The sequence below is a fragment of the Rousettus aegyptiacus genome, unplaced genomic scaffold (genome assembly GCF_014176215.1).
Source record: "Rousettus aegyptiacus isolate mRouAeg1 unplaced genomic scaffold, mRouAeg1.p scaffold_m13_p_13, whole genome shotgun sequence".
NCBI lineage: Eukaryota > Metazoa > Chordata > Mammalia > Chiroptera > Pteropodidae > Rousettus > Rousettus aegyptiacus.
Window position 1 is genome coordinate 33332906 of NW_023416288.1, and position 13770 is coordinate 33346675.

At 44.3% G+C, this 13770-nt stretch overlaps 1 pseudogene; it reads left to right on the plus strand.

The window, feature by feature from the left end:
• Positions 1-218: 218 nt before the first annotated feature.
• Positions 219-337, plus strand: LOC118610973 (annotated as a pseudogene).
• Positions 338-13770: the final 13433 nt, after the last annotated feature.

The window sequence follows — 13770 nt, forward strand, 5'->3', positions numbered from 1 at the left end:
GTTGCCCGCATACCATCTCCACGTGCTGTAACTGTTAATTATTAACTCTCCGGTACCCACCAATGTAAAAGAAGTATGTGTTTCTTCATTTTACTTTTTATCCAGTCCCAGAGATTTCCCAGCTTTGCTTTCTCCCGCCCCCTTAATCTACCACCAATGGATTTCATATAACCCTCCTTACTCTCCTCCTTTGATTCAAATGTATAAAATAAGCTGCAGTCTACGGCCATGCTACCCTGAACAAGCCCGATCCCATGTGATCTTGGAACCTAAGCAGGTGCGGGCCTGGTTAGTACTTGGATGGGACGCCACCTAGGAAGACCAGGTGCTGTAGGCGTTAAAAAATAAAAATAAAAATAAAGAAAATAAACAATAAAATAAGCTGCAAAACTGCCATTCTCCAGAGCATTTTCTCAATCCCTTGAGATTCTGCTTCCTGACAGTTGTTGTCAATGTGGCTCAAATAAACTCTTATGAAAATTCTTTATAGGTTTGGACGTTTCTTCCATTGACAACTAATCCCTGGGGTTACTTCAAACTTTTAAATTCTGGGTCAGAAGCTCCAATGCAGTGCTGTGGACCTAAAACGTGGGAGCACAGGGGAGGGGGTTCTGCACGGGAGGCTGATACACACTTTCCTGGCTGTGGCCTGGGACCTAACAGATGTTGCGGAGCCGGTTAGGAAGAAGAGTCGGAGTCTGGAAATGCATTAACTAACATGGAGAAGGGAGAGGGGATGAATGGCAATGCTAGCTTCCTCAGCCCAGTCTCCATGGCCTTTAATTCTCTCTCTCACAAAGCTGGCTTTTGTTATTATTATTAGTTACCATCAGATTAGTAATTGCAGATTACAGTCAACTCCCAAATTCAGCCTCAAGGCCACCACGGTGTTATCAGCTACTCCCTCTTCTTACCCTTGTGCCTAGAGCGAGAAGTCCCAGAACAGGTAAGGCAGGCCTGTGTGCCCTCCCTGTAGTGTGACCTTGTTGCTGCAAGCACCAGGCATCCTGCCACGACTGCAGGCGTCTCTCACAACAATGCACAAAGAACTGGTAAGATTCGAGATGGCTGGGGTGACAGAACAGCATACTCCACATTAGATGGGGCATTGCATAAAGTTTGGGGCAGGAGCTGGGGACTGTGACTGAAAGGCTGAAGGCAGGCTGGAAGTACTTTCCATGACAATGGGGAGTCACCAGTTAGATCTTTTGTTTACACCAGTTCCAGGTTAAGCAATTGGCACAGTGCCTAGTATATATTTGGTGCTTAATAAATAACAGCTGTTGATTTCATGGACATCTTTCTCATCGAACGCTAGTAGTTTTCATGATCAACTTGATTTTGTTGTTTGCAAAAGTTCTTGGGACTTTAAGAATGGATTTCCATATTGTTTGGAAATTTTTTGGAAATCCAGGTCACCAGAATTTAAAGAGGTGTTTTCTTTCTGTCCGGGTTCCTCGCCTATATAATATTGCCTCTTTTACTTATAAAAGAGGCCATGAGACAAGACCAAAGAGATAAAGAATCTAATTGCCAGGGACTTGGGTTATTTCGAACAATGAAACCAATCAAACCAATGAAACATCCGAGGACCTACAGCAGGGTGGGTGCTGGGTAAGTGGTGGGCTTGCATTGTTATGGGACACTCTAGCCTTGAAGTGGCCTTCCTCATCCGGCAGTCAGCAGGTGGAGGTGTATGCAAGCCAGCACTCCGCAACAAAGCTTTGCTTTCCCCACCTCCATCTCCGTGGAGTCTGTCTGTGTCTCCTGGAAACTCGTCCATGAAAATTTAAAAAAAATATTTAAATCTTATTTTCTTCATAAACTCAATTCTGTTTAGGCACTTATAAACTCTTGGGCATAAAGGAACTTGGTGTTTAGTTTTACATCACTGTTTAAATCATTTGGGCTAGAATTCTGTTTTATGATTTAGACATGTCAGGTTATACAGCCAGTACCTGAAGCACATTGGAAAAAAAATGTTTGATGGCTTAAGATAAAGTGCTATAATTATTCACATTTTAGTGCAAATAATAAACCCACATATCTGTGGCCTTCATTTTAATATTTATGACGAATTCATTTTAATTGTGTTCATATTTGAGGGTAATTCATATTGTTCTTCTATTTACTGATTCATAATTGGTTTTTATTTTCATGTTTTATGGAGACTCTTGGCTTCGGATATATTATGCAGATCTAAAGAATTTTTAAGACTAATTAACTGTCATAGTCATGTTGTAATTTGTCAGTATAACTCCCTTTCTCACCCACCTTTATAAGAGCCTTTCTGTGTCTTCTGAAATATTGATGGCATGGGCCTTTGTGTCTTACAGAGCTGGGATGCTCACAGAACAGAAATGACAACATACCCTGGAAGAAGCTTCTGGAACCTGTACTCTCAGTGGGTTTAACTCCCTTTACTGACTATAGAAAACTCTGTGACCCCTACTTCCCGGGGTTACCAGAAGGCTCAAATGCCATAACCGTGTCTTCCCTTGTTCCCAGAAGAACTGTTTCATTGCTTTTTCTTTACGGTTTTTGAATTTTTTTTTTATCTTGAATTTCCTCATGTTTACAGAGGTGTGTGTCTCTTAGGTGCACAAATATCTTTGGGAAGTATGTGAGGTCTAGGTTATAAACAAATGGTCTTGCTTTCTTTTTTGTTTTTTAAGAGACTCTTATCTGGTACCAGTCTGAGTTTTAAGGGACTTCTACGCTCTGTATCTCCTCTGCAACTCCACTGACTGCTGTAAAGAAGCCATCTCTCTCTAAGTCTTTTCCTTGTTCTAAGTCATTTCTGCTCAAAGTAATTTACTTATTTGCCACTTAGCATAAAAAATATCTTGGTCACTTGCTTGACTTAAAAAAAAAAAAAATCTCTATTTCACCTTGAACCCTCAGACCAGAACCTCCTCGAAAGAATTTGTGCACTTCCCACAACATCAACCTCATGCTTCTGGCTTAAGGATGCTGGGTCTGCAAAGTCACCTGCGCCTGCGTAGTCCCTCCTCTCTTGGGAGGTGATCAAGCTATGGATTCCTGCCCCTGTCTATCATTTACAAAAATACCACCCACACAAGCATATGTGCATGAAACATGTTACAAAATGCTTAGAGAAATAGAGTTTATAAGAAAGCAAAAAAAAAAAAAAAAAAAAAAAAAAAGGGCAACTAAAAATTATATAATGGGCAGCCCAGAGATTTTGCCATCTCGGATTTGTCTTCAGCCAAGCCATACTCTTGGAATGTCATATTTCACCCACAATGTTGCATCAAATTCATTTTCCCAATTTAGACAGTTCCTTTTCTAAGAGGAATTCCAATACCAGGTTTTCTAGTCATTTTTTTCTCATTCTGTTACAAAATATCATATGAACATAATATTTTCCTAACTGTATTGTAAGCCTAGGAAGGCAAAGATCTTTCAGATTTCATCATAACTCCGGAGAAGGGAAGGAAATGAATGCTAGCCATCAGCTGTGGGGCAGGCACATCACCAAGTAATTCTTTTTTATTTATTTTCTTTTATTGAGCCATAATTACCATAACATTATATTAATTTCAGGAGAACAACATAATGATTCAAGAATTGTATATGATCATTTTTTATATGTGTCATTTTATTTATTTCTGTTTTGAAGTCAGAGTAATTGTCTCCATTTCACTGATTTGGAAGTGGAAGCTCAGGGAGATTGAATAATTCACCTAAAGACCACATTGTTTAGAATGCAAAATCAACACAAATTTGCATAACAACCAGAATTCCGTGACAAGAGCTATTGGGGAGCTATTGGGGACCCCTCGAGGTTGCTGCTTCCCTCCTGCCCATCTGAGTTATCCTACCTCTCACGATCTTTGCTAAGGATGCATTGTGGTTAGAAAGAGCTCATGGGTGTTCGCCATGTGGTCATGGTGGTTAATTTTATGTGACTAATACACTAGTCATGGCGGTGGTACTTTCAAGAAGAGAGGTCTCAGAAATAAGTAGATGGAAGGGCCTAAGTTCAATTTTCATAATGAACCAGTTCCTGGGCTTAATTCTTGTCTGTTTTAACTTTTTATTATGAAAAATGTCAAACCTAAGCCAAAGAAAATAGAACAAATAGTATAATAACCCCCCTCCATACCTATTAGCCAGCTTCACTGATTATCAGCCCATGGGCAATCTCGATTCGTCTATATCCACTCTCCACCCTCAAACCCTAAATTTATTTTGAAGCAAATCCTAGCTAGATTTCATTTTATAACCCGGTTTTCACCTCACCGGGGTGTATTTTTATGTCATTTAAAAATTTAATTGAAATTAAAGCATTGATGGATTGACTTAATTAAAGCCTCCGGGAGTACATATAAACTGTACCACATGAAGGAACCTGGTGAGATGGTCACCATGAGGACTCTCTCTTCATCACCCTGTGGCTGGCCTCACTTTACCCCTTCTTAGGTCAATATGTTCCCCTCCTGCCTAAAAGGTGGTTTACTTCCCAAACCAACCTGATGCAAATTGTGTCCTTCAATTTCTTAAAAGACCGGAGATTCATTTACGTGTGTGATACAGAAATGTGTATAATACAATAGTGCTAAAAAGTGAAAACTCATAGGCCAAAATATTGACAGTATTTTCTGGGCGTGGTAGGAACTCAGAATCTATTTCCAGTTTACTCTTTCCTTTTAGCTTGTAATTATTTATTTTCTTCTATTCCTAAAAGTAGTGGATTGCTTTTATGATTTTAAAAAAAGTAGCAAAAATGTCCACTATCCATGAAGAATATAAATGTCCAAGAAGTTGATAAAGAAAAGAACATATTGGGTTCCCCACACAGGTTAACTTTTCAGGATACATAGAAAACGGAAAAAATATTTTACTAGATCCACAAACTTTGGACACCCTGAAAGTACCCACATAGGCATGTCTACGGAGCAATCGAAATCTGGCCCCATGGATTACCTGAATCCAAACCATCCCCATGTGGCGACCACAGCTTTTTGGGGTACTTTGGGGGAATAGGAAGCATTGTAGAAAACGTAGTTGAGATCAAACCATTGAAAGTTTGGGGTTTTTCAGATGGTTCTTAGGGACAGGAGGTAGGGACAGAAATGGGGCTTTCCTGAAAAAACCCAGAGATACAGAGAGTCACTGACTCCTTCTGGCACTGTCCTTGCAAAGCTGTATCTTGTCTATGAGCCTGAACTGCTCTGCTCCCAAGAAGCACACCCCCCGCCCCACCAGAGAATCAGAGCAGCTCAAGTGTCCTTCGATCTGGGAGAGCTGTCCTCTGCGCCACCAAAGAGAATTACATTCTACTGAGTTGTATTGTTCCCATTTATTTTGCCTTAAAAAAAAAGGTTTATGAAACCCAACTCCGTTTTCTAATTTTTCTGGCAAGGACTTGTACTGTGTGGTTTAAAAAAGAAAAAGAAATCTATTTCACCCTTGAATCCACGCTAGCTTCGGCACAAATGCTCCCTCTGAAAGGCTGAGTGTCAAAGGCTGAGGGGAGGAGGGGATGGGGGAGAGAACGTGTGTGTGTGTGTGTGTGTGTGTGTGTGTGTGTGTGTGTGTGTGTGTTGTGCGTGTACATATGCATTTCTGTGCATTTATGTAGGGGAGTTAGCATGGACTAGTCGACAGTTTCAAAAAGTCACTTCTTATTCAGAAAGTGAAGGAGAAACCCAAGGGGAGGGATCAGGGTAGAGCCCATCTGGTCCATCAGGTCTCAGCCCCACCCCAGGAGCCTCTGTGATGAGAGGCTGGAACCCGAACATGGAAGACCAGACGTCGGGGCGTCAGACCTCAGACTGAGCAATGACCAAAACAGGCTCCTTAGATTTGCATTCATTACAGACAGGATATGGTGATATAAACAAGGAAACCCCCAAGGACAGCGGCTTACTCAAGATGGAAGGGGTGTGGGTTTTTGTTTTTTGCTTGTTTTTTGCTCTTTCTCTCACAAGAGTTGAAGGGCTAGTGCAGTGGCTCGATGGTGTGAGGACACCAAATGCCCCAGTTTGTCCAGGACTCGTGGGTTTTCACGCTAAAACTTGGAAAGTCCTGGGCAAACCAAGACGAGCTGGTGCCCCTGGGTGTTGGGTCCCAGGGTCCGTCGGCCATGTTGGTTTGCCAACGTGCAGTTTCCACCCTGATGTGTGTGACAGCTGCTCCGGCTTCCACCATTATTCCCCTGAGCAGCCAGCAAAGAAGGAGGCACAGTTCTCTCATTTTAAATACACAACCCAGAAGCTGCATATACAACTTCTGCTCACCACTTTATTGTCAGAATATGGTTACATGGCCACACCTAGCGGAAGCCTGGGAAATGTCATCAGCTGGGTAACCATGTGCCCGGACAAAACTCCTCTTATTTCGGACTGGGAGGAGAATAAATATAAGAGTGACATCTGGCAAGCTGCCATAATACTGAACAGATAACAGGAACTTCACATTCCTGTTGTGAAGTCCGCCATTCTCCACAACCCCCTTCTAAGCAGCACTTTCTGCGTAAATGTCATACTGGTACCATGTGACCCTCCACCTAGGCCTCAGCTGGGTAGGCCAGGGCTGGAACTGTGTTGCTGTCAGTAGCTGATGAGACAGACTGACGTGACAGCCTTACCTGCAGGCTGTGACCCTTTTCTAAAAGCACTGAAATGTGGATACATAAAGCTAGTCAGTTGCAGAAGCTGAAAGATACTCAGAGAAAAAGCAGGCAGCAGAAACTATGAGCAAGAGGAAGCCACGAGAGAGAAAAGATGCTCCAGTAAGGAAGTTGCTGGGGATTAATTGCAGAACAATATGTATAGCAGCCGAGAGGTGATAGGGAGGAGGATTAACCTGTCCCGGAGGAGGGAAAGATCATCTTATTTATAGAAGTGAGTAGGATTCTGAATAACTTCCTAGTTCCATAAACATATTCCAGTTTCTGAAGGCCCTAAAGTAAGGCTGCTCCTACGTTTCCTGCGACACCTTAATCTCAGTTTGGGGAAGTGATGTGTGGTATGTTACGTTTGTGGGTGTCTGTGTGGATGGGGTGTCATTAGTGAGCATTCAGCTGGGGAAGAAAAAAAAAAAAAAAACAGAAAAACTTAACAAAACACTGGCCTAACGAACAAAGGTATCGAGTTGTGCAGAGGTAGAGCGGCTCCGGGGGTGCCGATGCAGAGACCTCAGCACCATCGTCCAAAGCCTAAGCTCCTCCCGCCGCTCCTCGCTGCCATTCTCACGCCCCTGGCATTGTCTTCGGGCGGGCCTCTTCCCGGTTGGAGGATGTCTGCAGAAACAATCCACACAAACAGTGGTCCAGGCCAGAAAGGAGATGGCCTCCTTTCTCGTCCCTTTGCGAGACTGTGGAAAGCATTTCCAAAGCTGCCATCGGGTTTCCCTTCTCCTCTCATCGGCCACTTGCCCTACAAGCTTAGCCTGATCGAGATGCTGGGGCTGTGGAGGAGGCCTGCCCCCCCTTCAAACACGGTGCTGCCCATATCTGAACAGAACCAAAGTTCTGTTCATGAGGAAAGAGGAGGACGAAGGGGTGACTGGTAAGCAACCCTCAGTGTCTGCTCCTGGAGGTCGGAGGGCTCAGCTGCTTCTCCGCAGACCTCACGGGACAGTTCGTACTTGTGAAATCACATTGAGGGCCTTCGTGTTGCAGGTTAGAAACTTAATTTTGACACCTGACACATGCTGGGGTATTGATACATCCCAACCAAAGATCAACTTATAAATCGAGATATCGGTTGATTGGTTTGTAAATGCAGGACGCACACATTTCTCTCCACTGGCTGGAAAACTCGCCTTCACCGTTCATCCAGTACCCAGCAGCTAAGGAGCCGAATCGGTATGCAGCAGTTTTGTGATCGAACATAACATCAAAGCAAAGGATGCGGGATGGTGTTTTGCCCTTCTAAGTCTGTGGCACGCACTTTCAGGCTTCCTTTCCATTGTATACGGTCTTCTCCGTGCCCAGGATACCCTTGCTGTCCTTCTCTGCCTAAAAATGACCATTCAAGTCAACTGAAATGTCACATCTGTGAAATCTTCCCTGATCCCCCTTCCAACAGAACCAACTCCTCCCTTTGTTGCCTTTCCACACACAGTCACTATTCATGGCAGGTTATTCCCTCTCTCATTGTGATATAATCCTCCCAGAGAACGTAGGCTCCGCAGAGAGCAGAACAGCATCTTCGTCAGCTTCGTCTCCCCAGTGGGTGGCATAGTGGCTCTTCTGGAACCTAGAAGAAACTAGAAGAGTGGTTCTCAAACTTGGCTGTGTTTAAGCATCACCAAATCAACACAAGACTTCATTTAAAAACATCAGGTTCTCAGGCCCTGTCCCCAGGGAGTCTGACTCAGTAGGTGGTGGCTGTGGGCAGGAATCTGCATATTTATGTGCACCTCTGTGACCTGGTAGCAGGGGTCTAAGCCACATTTTGGGAAGCACGGGCTTGGCTCATGATCTTTCTTGCATATATGTTTCTAGTGATTGGATATTGCTATACACAGAAAGAAGACCTCTTCTTACGTGCACTGAATGGGCAGTAACCAAATCTTCCTCTTTATCCCTTTTCCAAGGATATCAATGAATTTTCCGTGACTTTCTGCCCAAATCGGTAGGGTTCAATGGGAAGATCACTGGACCGGCAGTTAGAACCATGGGGCCTACCTCAAGAAAGGCTTCTAAAAGATGCAGACACCCGAGCTGAGGCTTAAGGGGGAGGCGGTGTGAGTTAGGTAGATGTGGCGGGAGAGACATTTCTCAAGGAGGATCCGTGTGCAGAGGTCTGGGCACCTGAGACCACAGGCGATTTGCTAGAACAGGAGAGAACCGTGCCTGTGGGGAAGTGATGAGAAATAAGGCCTGGCATAGCCACAGGTCAGTAAATTAATAGTTCATCCATAGTGTCCTATAACATAGTAGAGACTACCATTTATTATTGAGCCTTCATTCTCCATTAGGCACCATGATAAGCAATATACATATATTATGTACAGCTTAGTGCTTAGTGCTGCGTTTCTCACATTATTTGGTCTCAAGACCAACTACGCTCTTAAAAACTGTGCGCTCTTAAAAGAAACTCGATGTCCTTAAAAATTATAGACAACCTCGGAGAGCTTTTATTTATCAACGTTATATCTATTGGTAGTTACTGTATTAGAAATTCAAACTGAGAAATTTAGGAACATTACTTCGTTTAAAATACCGATAATAAACCTATCACCTGTTAAGATAAAAACATATGTTCATGAAATATAACCGTAGCCACCAAAACAAAGAACAAACTGCCATTCCTCACTCAGAGTGAAAACGAAGTCCTCGGACTCCAGCACCTCCCCGCCCTGACTTTGATTTACTCTCGGTCACGCTGCTCTAGCACTGGCCTCCTTTCAAACTGCCCTGGACACGCCCTTGCTTCAGGCTGCCGTCCGCCATTCCCTCAGCCCGAGAAGCTCTCCCTTCTTATTTCCTTCAAGTCCCTTCAAGTCCTGGATCAGCGAAACCCTTCCTCACCACTCTACATACCATGAAAGAGCCAAATGCTCTAGTCGTCCCTCCCACCGTCCTTGAATATTTTCCTGCACAGCACTTTCTCACCTGTCGTGCCCACACTAACCTGTTTAGGTGCTCATTGTCCCCACCCTCATCCTCTGCCCCGCTAGACTCTAAACTCCCGGAGAACTTGACATTCTCTCTCTCTCTCTCTCTCGTAGATATCTTCAGGAGATAGGGATGTGAAATATATATCTGTCTTATAATCCTATCATAAGATAGATATGTCGAGATATCGTATATATCTCATAGTCTATATCTCTTACTCTCTTGCTCTCTCTTCTCTCTCTCTCTCTCTCTCTCTCTCTCTCTCTCTCTCTCTCTCTCTCTCTCTCTCTCTCTCTCTGTCTCTCTCTCTCTCTCTGTCTCTCTCTCTCTCTCTCTCTCTGTCTCTCTCTCTCTCTCTCATTCTCTCTTCCTCTCTCCCTCTCTCCCTCTCCCTCTCCTATATTCCCTGTATTGTTGGCTGGATGAACATGTACAGGCAAAGGACCCCATCGATAGGCTTTGCAGCAACTGTTCATTCTTGGATGAGTTTGATTCCACAAAAACACAACGATTCAGAAGCTGATAGCTTTTTCCAACCATGCAATGTAATTCTTCCATATGGCCAAAATCATCCCCATTTTCAGGATAAAACAGAAAAGAACAAGTTAGGGCAGATTCTGAATTCCGTAGGTAAGCTCCAGGAGCTCAGAGGCTGTGTCTGGCACGTGTTTGGGTTTCATGACTATCTGTCGATTGACCGAAGAACATTTCCACCTAATCTTGAGATTACTGAGTGGCAGCATAGAGACAACTTAAATGATAATCTGCCCGTTCGCTGTTGGCACTAAATGAAGTTTGCAGAGGGTAAATGACCTACCTAATGTCTTACAACTAACTAGAATTAGGTTTCCCAAGTGCCGTCCCGGGCTTCTTTTCCAATCACTGAATTGGCTGTGTCAGGTTCAAAGGACTGAGGAAACCTCTGGAGCAAAAATTAAACGACAAGTACTTAAACTTGGAAGGGAGGAGGGTGTTGGGACCACACTGCTTGCATCTCATCCTGCAGCAGAAGGAGCTGGATTGGGAAACAAGCACAACACACGCTCGTAGCCCAATAACGCTGTTACGAGTTATGAGAGTTTGGCCAAGTCACTTAACCTCTGGTCCTCAGCAAACTGTTCTGTTCAGTGGGGATTGCCCGAAGGACACTGGGGGGACTCCCCCGAAGCGGGTTGCTAACTCACGGCGCAGTTCACGGGTGAGAAAGACATCCTGCTTTCATCTCGTCCATAACTGATCTCACCTTCCCGGCAAGCCCTTCCCCTATCGGCTAGCAAGAAAGGAGTTAACTCGAGGTCCAATTTTGTTTAAAGCTTAGACTAAATGAGTACAGAATTTCAGTAGGAGGCGATGAAAAAGTTCCGGAGACGGAAGACGGTGATGCTCACACGGAGGGAAGGCACTCGATGCCACGGACCTGTGCACTTGGGAATGGTTAGAAAGGTCAAGTGTTACGTATAGCTTTCCATAACAAAACAATTAAAATAAAGAAATGTAGTCTAATCAGACCATTTAGATAGTCTGTTCTGGTAAGGCTCAGTCACTTCTGGAGAGGTGATCGACCTTTCGGATTCATGGGGCTCGGGCTCCCTTTTCCTCAGGAAGATCGTTTGGGTACATGGGGCGGGGTGGGGGAGGGGGAGGGGAAACACCAGAGGTGGCAGCTTATATGGTCTTGCGGTAGAGACAGGAGTGGGGTCCTCCGGCGCGATTCCCTTGGCCACCCCTGGTCCGCTTGGGCACCTGAGCGCTGCCTGCCTCCCCTCCCCACCCTTAGTCTCATGCCTCCAGGCTGAGGAAACTGCAGGTATTGAGACACACTGTAGATTTCACCGTGAGGCTGGTTGGGAAGTAGCATTGTGGTTTAACTGGCATGGAGAGGAACCATGAGTCACGCGCGGTGCCTCCCCCTCCCCCGGCCCTCTCTGGTTGCCAGGTCCTCTCGTTCCCTGGTTCTCTGTTCTCTTCACTGAGGTCCGCGTCCGACTGCAGCTTGGCCGAGCGCAGTCGCCCCTCCCCCCATCACTTGGGCATCCTTTATCACGGAGCCTTCTTAACGCGCTGTGGCGGTTACCGACCCGCCGGCTTCCCACCGGACTTCAAGGCCCTCGACACGGAGATCCGAGTATTTCCAGTGTCTGCGACCATTCCTGGCGCAGTAAATGTTTTTCAAAGAACCCCTCCCAGTCACTGCTGGCTCTTCCTGTCTTCAAGTCCCTTTTAAAGTACCCATGAAGTGTCACAGGGGAAAGAGGTGATGAGGCCCTTATCCGTACATGTCACGGAGAAGACAAAAGCAATATACAAAACTTTATGAAAAAGAACAAAGAGTTTTTACCACCATGCCACTTTTACAGTCCCGGAACAATCATGACATGAGAAGGTGGCGTCTCAGCTCAGCGAGGGACAAATGCTGGTCAACAGAATATGTGGGTCCATCTGGGTCTGAGCCACCTGGGGAAACTGCGTGTGTGTGTGTGTGTGTGTGTGTGTGTGTGTGTAAAATCACCCCCAGGAGAGCAGCCAAATTTGAGATTCACTGCTAAAGTTGATCTGTCTTTCCCAGTCCGGTATCTGTTTAAATTACAGCATTTACTAAAAAAGAGAGGCTGCCCTTAGCTCATTAAAAATGTTATAACAACAATAATACCATGGAGAAACAAAGACTTTTAAACAGCACAGTTAATCCCAATTCGTCCTTGGTAAAATAACTGCAGCCAAAATTATTTAACAAATCCTAACCTCTCAAAAAAAAAAAAAAAAAAAAGGAAGAAGGAAAAAAAAGGCCATCAAGCCTATTTACTTACTAAAAGTTTATTTACTATAAATTCCTCTGGAAGCCGAGACTGAACTATTCTGGTGAACAGAAGGTTCAGGTGCTTGTTTTTCGGTTTTCTTGGGCCCACCCCCTGTCCCAGGGCCTGGCGAGTTCTTCCTTCGGTCTGGACTTTCTGGCTGAAGCCGTGGGACCCCTTACAACTGTAGCTGCCCTTCCCTCTGGGGCCAGTAATGACTTCTGGCTGGTACTAACGTGTCTACAACCTAGTATTGTCACTAGCAGACCCTTCGTTTAAGTCTCTTGAACTCCAGTTGGGGCTGGGATCTCTTTCCAACTACTATGTCCGTAATAAGACAACCTTGACTGGTTGGCTAGAACAGTGATGTCCTGATTTGCCGGTCACTGATGGCATTAGCTACGGTAATGCTGGTATTCCACTGGTAAGACTCAAAGGTAATATGACTGAGTTTGTATACTAATGGTCTGGAAGTTGTGCCTCCAAATTTTATTGCCGCCTCAAAGTCAATGCCTTAGGATGCTTTAAAACCTATTCCGGTGACAGCCAACACGTTAAAATATTTTGAGATTGCTTTTTAAGATCTCCTTCAGTGTTCATAACACATTCTTTTGAATAAAGCTGGATAATAGTCCTCCTTTGATGGCAGGTTTGATTCACATGAATGGGCAATATCACAATGCAGATACGAAAATCAGTGATAATTTCATTATGTTTATATGCAAGTTTCACTAATTGTCCTCGAAGCATCTTTTATAGCTTCGTTTTCTTTTCTTTTAAGCCAGAATCCAATCAATTTTCATGAATTGCTTTTGGTCGTCTTTTGTGTTTTTAGGGATGCAAAGATGTGACTTTATATGTGTAACTCTGTAATCCTGTGCATTGTGTAACATTAGAAATATACCAGCTTAATCAAATGGAACTTTAGGGAAGGCTACGTGTCTTCGGCATTGCAAAAGACACAGCTTAGGAAATTCTATGAGTCAGTTCTTTGTAAGGGCTATTAGGTCGGTTTGAATAGTCAGAATTTTCCTTCTTCATATTGGGAAACACTGAAAATCATGCTATTTCCACAGCATGTGGGGAGAACAGGTGGGGACCGTCTGGGGTTCGGGCTGTGTCAGACCTTTAGTGCTAACGGCTGGCAGACCTACGTTTGTAGTACACCTTAAAAATGTTGGGAACCAAAGTGTGGCAACTTATGGTTTCCAAGTTTCTTTATGTCCCAGGATATTCTTTCCAACCCCCACTACTTTGGGTAACCTGGTATGTTTCTTCCTCAAAACAGCCTAGGCCAAAGTCTTGCTTTCTCCAATTTCAGCAGCCACATTTACACATTCGTCTGAAAAACAAAAACAAAAACAAAAACAAAGACAAAGG